General features: G+C 43.3%; 1 long non-coding RNA gene across 1 annotated transcript; it reads left to right on the plus strand.

The window, feature by feature from the left end:
* Positions 1–509: 509 nt before the first annotated feature.
* On the plus strand, positions 510–1,703 carry LOC108587846 (uncharacterized). Its single transcript, XR_004731597.3, has 3 exons — positions 510–1,093; positions 1,291–1,370; positions 1,536–1,703. It is a non-coding gene; the product is annotated as an uncharacterized LOC108587846 (long non-coding RNA).
* Positions 1,704–6,434: the final 4,731 nt, after the last annotated feature.

A 6,434-nucleotide genomic window follows, 5' to 3' on the forward strand; every position in this document is an offset into this window, starting at 1 on the left:
CAAGCCTCACGAGCCTTTGGTCAATCTGCCTCATTTTACCATTCTAATGATGTTAGTGACATCACATTGCGGTTTTACCCTGTCTTTCCCTAACTGAATAATGTTAAGCACTTTTTCATGTGCTTCTTGTCACAGTATATCTTCTTTGGTAAAGTGTCTGTTTAAATATTTTATCAGTTATAAAAGTTCTTCCTATATGCTATAAACAAGTTCTTTGTCAGATAAAGTTTTACAAATATTTTCTTTCAAGTCACCCTGTGACTTGACTTTTTATTTTCAAAACAGTGCCTTTTGAAGAAGAAAAGTTTATAATTTTAATTTGATTTTACTATTATTTTATCTTATTAAACGTGATAGGGTCTTGCAATGTTGGCCAGGTTGGTCTTGAATTCCTGGCCTCAAATCATCCTCCCATGTCAGCTTCCCAAAGTGCTAGGATTATAGGTATGAAGCACCATAGCTGGCCAAAAATTTTTCAATTTTAATGAAGTCAGTGTATTAACCTTTTATTTGATAGCTTGTGCTTTTTAAAATGTATTTTTGTTGTATTGAAGACATCTTTGCTTCATAATATGTCATTAGGATTTTCGCCTATGTTTTCCGTGGAAGTTTTATAATTTTTTTACCTCCTGCCTTTAGGCATATATGATCCATTTCATGTTAATTCTTGTATATGATGTGAGGTAAGGGTTGAAGGATTTTTTTTCTTGTGCATATGGAAATTCATTTCTTCCAACACTTTTTACTGAAAAGATTGTCCCTTTCCCACTAAGTTGCCTTGGCACTCTGGATGAAAACAAAATTGACCATCTATGTATGGGTTGATTTCTGGGCTCTATTCTGTTCCATTGATCTCTGTGTCTATCTTCATGGCAATATCACACTGTCTTGATTACTGTGGCTTTTTAATAAGTCTTGTCATCAGACAGTGTATAGCCTCCAACTCTGTTGTTCTTTTTCGAAGTCGCTTCGGGTAGTCTAGGCCCCTTGCATTTCCACAGAAGTTTTGGAGTCAGCTTTCCGGTTCCAACTTGCCTTCCTGCGTGATGGGGGTCAAGTGTTTTCTGCTTTACCTGAGCATCTCAAGAAGGTGGTGAGTACAGCCCCTCTCCCGTGTAAAACAGCAGGCAGGGGAAGATGACTTGTGTCTGTTTCTCTCTCTTTCCCTATTCCCTTTCCCCCTAACTTGTGTAATTACTCAAGGACTATTCTGGCAGTTAAAATTCTTGTTATATAATCATAGTTTTTGTCAAGCATGTCTTCATGGTTGAATCTCTTCCTCTCATCTAGATGCCAGCAATTAGGATTTGCAGTATGAGGAAGACTGTGGAACACTTACTTGAATGGGCTAGAAGACTTCCTGGAATGTTGTGAGTAAATGGTGCTACTGTCATGCAGAACTGGATTAATGTCTGTCTTATAAATAAGACCCACATGGTATCAGTTTGTCTGCAAAGTGTAGCAGCCAGTGTCACCGGTTATATCTCCGTCTGCTGTGTTGGATGCATTCTTGTCCTGTTTTGTTTTTCCTTCAGAAGTACAGCAAAAGGACTTCATATGACTGCATCCAAGAAAGCTTTGCCTCGTAGCCTGGAGCTAACGAGCATAGAATCCAACCCTACCATCCATTCCAGGACACAAAATGGGACAAGGATGAGAGGTGGAGGTGTGTAAAGGACAACATTTAATAGCCAGTAAATGGCCCTAAGAGTGAGTGTCTCATTAGTTTTTTTTTTTTTTTGAGACAGTCCTGCTCTGTCACCAGGCTGGAGTGCAGTGGTGTCATCTCAGCTCACTGCAACTTCTGCCTCCCAGGTTCAAGTGATTCTACCGCCTCAGCCTCCTGAGTAGATGGAATTTCAGGTACCTGCCACCAGGCCAGCTAATTTTTGTATTTTTAGGAGAGACAGGGTTTTGCCATGTTGGCCAGGCTGATCTCGAGCTCCTGATCTTAAGTGATCCACCCACTCTGGGTCTCCCACCGTGCTGGGATTCTAGGCATGAGCCACAATACCCGGCCCACATTAAATTTTGTATCCTAGGTGCTCTTCACCCTAGCATAAGGTGGCCAGGCAGAGTTGGCAGCAGGATGTTTAAAAAACTGCATTGCGTCTTAGTCCTTATGAACTCTCACTTTCAACTTAGGGTCACGCATTCCCTAAATTCTTAAGTATTGACTTAAAAAATTATCTTGGCCTTCCTATGCTATTCTCATCCCCAAATAAAACTAAAACAATAGCAATTTTTTTAAACCCCCATTTCCCGAATTGAGGTCACATAGTGGGTTTTAATAATCTAAGTTTTCATAAATCAAACTTCTCTTTTGTGGGGTACCTACTCTGTGCCAGGCCCTGGACCATAACGGGGAAACGTGGCCTTACAAGGAGAGGGATAAGCCCATAAATCATTGAAGTCAAAAGGGAGCTGGAAGATGCTTTGTGAGAAGGGCGGGGAGAGACCACGTGCAGCTACAGGGAGGGCCTCATGGAAGAGGAGGCATTTGAGCTGGGTCCGCAGATCATCAGCCATAAGTCTTTATCAGTCTGTTATGGCAAACAATGACAATCCCACCACATTGGGAGAGGGTGGGGCAGGAAGCACTTTATAGGAACCAGGCAGGCACGGAATGCTTATCCTCACAACAAGCGGTGTTCGCACACTGTGTCTGTATTGTCTATGTCTACTGCCCCTATTTCACAGGTAAGAAAGCCAAGGATTAGGGAGAGGCTCGGTAACTTGGCTGAGGTCTTGCAGTTCATAGGTTTAAGAGTGAAGATCTGAACCAAGGTAGTCTCATTGCATAGCCCAAATATTAGCAGAGAAAATCTTTTCTTTGTGTCAAATGGACTTATGTCAAACATTAAGTGGAAATATTTCAGGATAGGCTTTTTTTTTTTGGCTAGAATGTTCAATATTTAAGTTTAAGAGTGTTGAGAAGGCATGGCTTTGCATACACTTCCTATCTAAGGTGTGTGTGCCTTGGCATTTATGAAGCCTCCTGCCCACACACAGGTGTGGCGAGGACAGCCACACGGCCCTTCTGCCCTCACAGGCATTCAGAAAGCTAAATAAGACTCTATTGGCTACAATAACACCCATCAGTTATCTGCGCTGTAGTGTAAACAGCGAAATTCTTATTATGTACTCAGAATCCACAAAGCCATTACCATGGAAACTCTGTTTTCATGTCATATCTTTAATGAATAAGTTATGAAAGAAACTACATTTACAACTTCATTACCAGTTTTTATTTTTTAAGCAAGACCACACACACACACACACACACACACACCTAGCAGTAATTTTGCATCATGGGCATTGTCAGGTTTTAGCGCATGGTGACCGTCGCAGTGGAATTTTCACGGCTGTCATTTTGGATTGAATGAATGGAGAGAAGACAAAAAAATTATTGCCAAACCAGACCCACCATGCCAAAGACTCTGTTAGTTTCACTTTTTGTCTCATTATGATTTTAATAATTTTGGCTCAAAATAACCCTCTACCCTTAGAAACAAGCAAGCATGCTCAGAGTGGAGAAGGGAAATTTAAAACCAACTGTTTGTCTCCTTCAGGCATTCCTGGGCTGACTTGCCTTTTTTTTTTTCTTTGAGAGGTATGTTAAAAATGGTTGCCTTCCTTAAGACTTTCTTATCACAAGAAGGTGGAGATAGGGATCTGATTTGCTGTTTAAGGATTGCTCTAATGTAAGATGTTCTAATGTAAGATTGCTCTAAGACATCTAATCACAGCATCTAATCGCTGAGAGGAATCAATTCTTGCAACCTCAGTGCAAGAGTCTTAAAAAGAAGTTTTCCAAGAATTAACAAAGTACTATGTAGCCTCCATCCTGACAGTCCGATCAAAATGTGTGCATGGGTCTAAATGGATAGCAGGAGAGCCACAGGATTACAGGGAAGAAGGAAGAGGCTTTGATGCTCTCCTAACATATGTCCACATACACACGTGCACACACACACACTCATGTACACACATGCACACACACGAGTGTACGGACATGTACACACACATGCATATGCAAACACTTGTGTACACACATGCATGCACAAGTACACATATGCATGTACACACATGTACAGATAGCACACATGCATACCATCACCAGCTTCTGGAACATTCCCCTGTATATTGTGTGCTGTTGCCGCCCACACCCGTCTTCACCCCATGCTGTTATGGAATGTATGGGTGGAGTAAAAAAATCAGCTGCAGTTTGATCTGCATAGGAGGAAAAAGTAAAACCTTACCCGCCTTTTGCCAATCAGTCCTGTCTCTCCGTCTCTGCCCAGCCAAGTTCCTGATTGCTTGGGAAATGCTGCATGTTTTCCTGCATAGTTAAATGTCGTCATGCCACGGAGCAGAGAAATCCTGTTGGTTTGTTGGGCAGCAGACCCTCAGTCATGAGATCCCATCATTTGGGGTTTGTGATCATCTCAACAATGACCCCGTGGAAGCTCATTTGTCCATTCCTGGAGAAAATGTGCTAAGAAAATGCAGAGGAAAAGAAAGATAGGAGAGAAGACATGTAGATTACTTTCAAGTGCCCTTGGAAGAAAAGGCCTGTTTGTCTATAAAACATATCTATTCATTAAAGTCCCTTCTTCAAGAGCTTTGAACAGAGGATTTTTTTTTTTCAGAGTAACTCTAAGTGCTTGAAAATAATAGAGCTGCATTTCTCTAATAATCCTGTGTAGATGAGAGGCCGTATGCTACAATGGAGAAAAATATTGCTTGGGCTCCCATACTCACTTGCTGTGCGGTCTTGGGAAATTCAGTTCTGTGAACTTGGTTTCATTTTCTACACCAGGGGTTCCAAACCCCTGGGGCGTGGACCAGTACCGGTCCGTGGCCTGTTAGGAACTGGGCTGCACAGCAGGAGGTAAGTGGCCGGTGAGGGAGCATTACTGCCTGAGCTCTGCCTCCTGTCAGATCGTTAGGCATTAGATTCATACAAGAGTGTGAACCCTATGGTGAACTGTGTATGTGAGGGATCTAGGTTGCAAGTTCCTTATGAGAATCTAATGCCTGATGATCTGAGGTGGGACAGTTTCACCCCAAAACCGAAACTATCATATCCTGGCACCCCTTGCTGTGGAAAAATTGAATTCCATGAAACTGGTCCCTGTTGCCAAAAAGACTGGGGACTGCTGTTCTGTGCACTGAAATGGGTAGGACGGGATGACATCTGGGCTCCTTCCAGCTTTACTATTTTCTGAACGCACAGCTCTTCAGTGAAACACAGCCCCACCTCATCTAGCAGGAGCACAGAGTGGCCTGTGTGAGAAGCTGCTGGCTTCATGTGACTGCTGCCACTGGAAGTGTCCTCAAGACTTCTGACTTGACCTCAGCCCCCTTTGCCATCTCCGTCCGTGGCATTCTTGGTGTACTCAAGGTTCATCTCTCCAGAGGGTGCTCTCTGGTCAGGTCTCGGCTTCAGCTTCCTGGAGGATGCTGGCCTGTGTCTTTGAGGTGCGCTTGAGGTGAACTTGTGTGAGCACCATTGCCAGTATTATACATCAGCCTCCCTCTAACACACGCCCCCCCGACTCTGGAGCCCCGTCAGCCAGCCATTTTTGTGTGACATGGTAACAAACACAGACTGTGCATGGTGGGGCTGGCACAGGGCCATGGCACTGGGCTCGGAGTCAGAGCTTCTGGGTTCAGGGTCTGGCTGTGTGATCCTGGGCACATTGCTCCCGGCTTCAGTCTGCAAGTGAGAGCACGAATGTCCCACCCACCCAAATATCATGGGGGCCAGGGGCACGTCTGAGATAATGTGGAGGAATTGATTTATAAACTATAGCTTGCAATACGAAAGTGGGAGCTCATGCTTCCAGAAAAACCAGAGGAGACATGATGATCTCCCTGGAAGGCATCTAGAAGCCACTTCAAACTCATCAGATGCTTCAGTACATACAATAGTCACATTAGGCTGTGGTTCTGTCCTGCCGGGCGTCTCTGCACTGTTTTTCCTACAGAGTAGCCTTTGCTGCCTCTGACGGCAGAAGCCACTCTTCCTGCCCCTTCTTGCTGCCCACAGCACCTTCCGCAATGTGTGGGACAAAGGACTCTCTACCACTGTATATTCATCAGCATCATTTAATAACAAACAATTACACACAAAGTGGTTTTTCCCTAGAGAACAAAAAGCCCTTTTGACTAATAAATTATCTCTGGAACTCACTCCTAAGGGCACAATCTGAACTAAATAAAAAGTGTTGTAGGCAGAGATGTTCACTACGAAGTTATTTTTCAGAGGAAAAAGTCTTAATTAACTTAAATGTCCACAATAGGAAAAGGATAGATTTTAGTGTCTCAACTATGCAGACTGTCTTCATCTGTTTGGACAGCTATACCAAAATACTACAAATGGGATGGCTGACAAACAACAGAAATTTATTTCTCCTCGTTCTGGAGGC

The sequence above is a fragment of the Callithrix jacchus genome, chromosome 12 (genome assembly GCF_049354715.1).
Source record: "Callithrix jacchus isolate 240 chromosome 12, calJac240_pri, whole genome shotgun sequence".
NCBI lineage: Eukaryota > Metazoa > Chordata > Mammalia > Primates > Cebidae > Callithrix > Callithrix jacchus.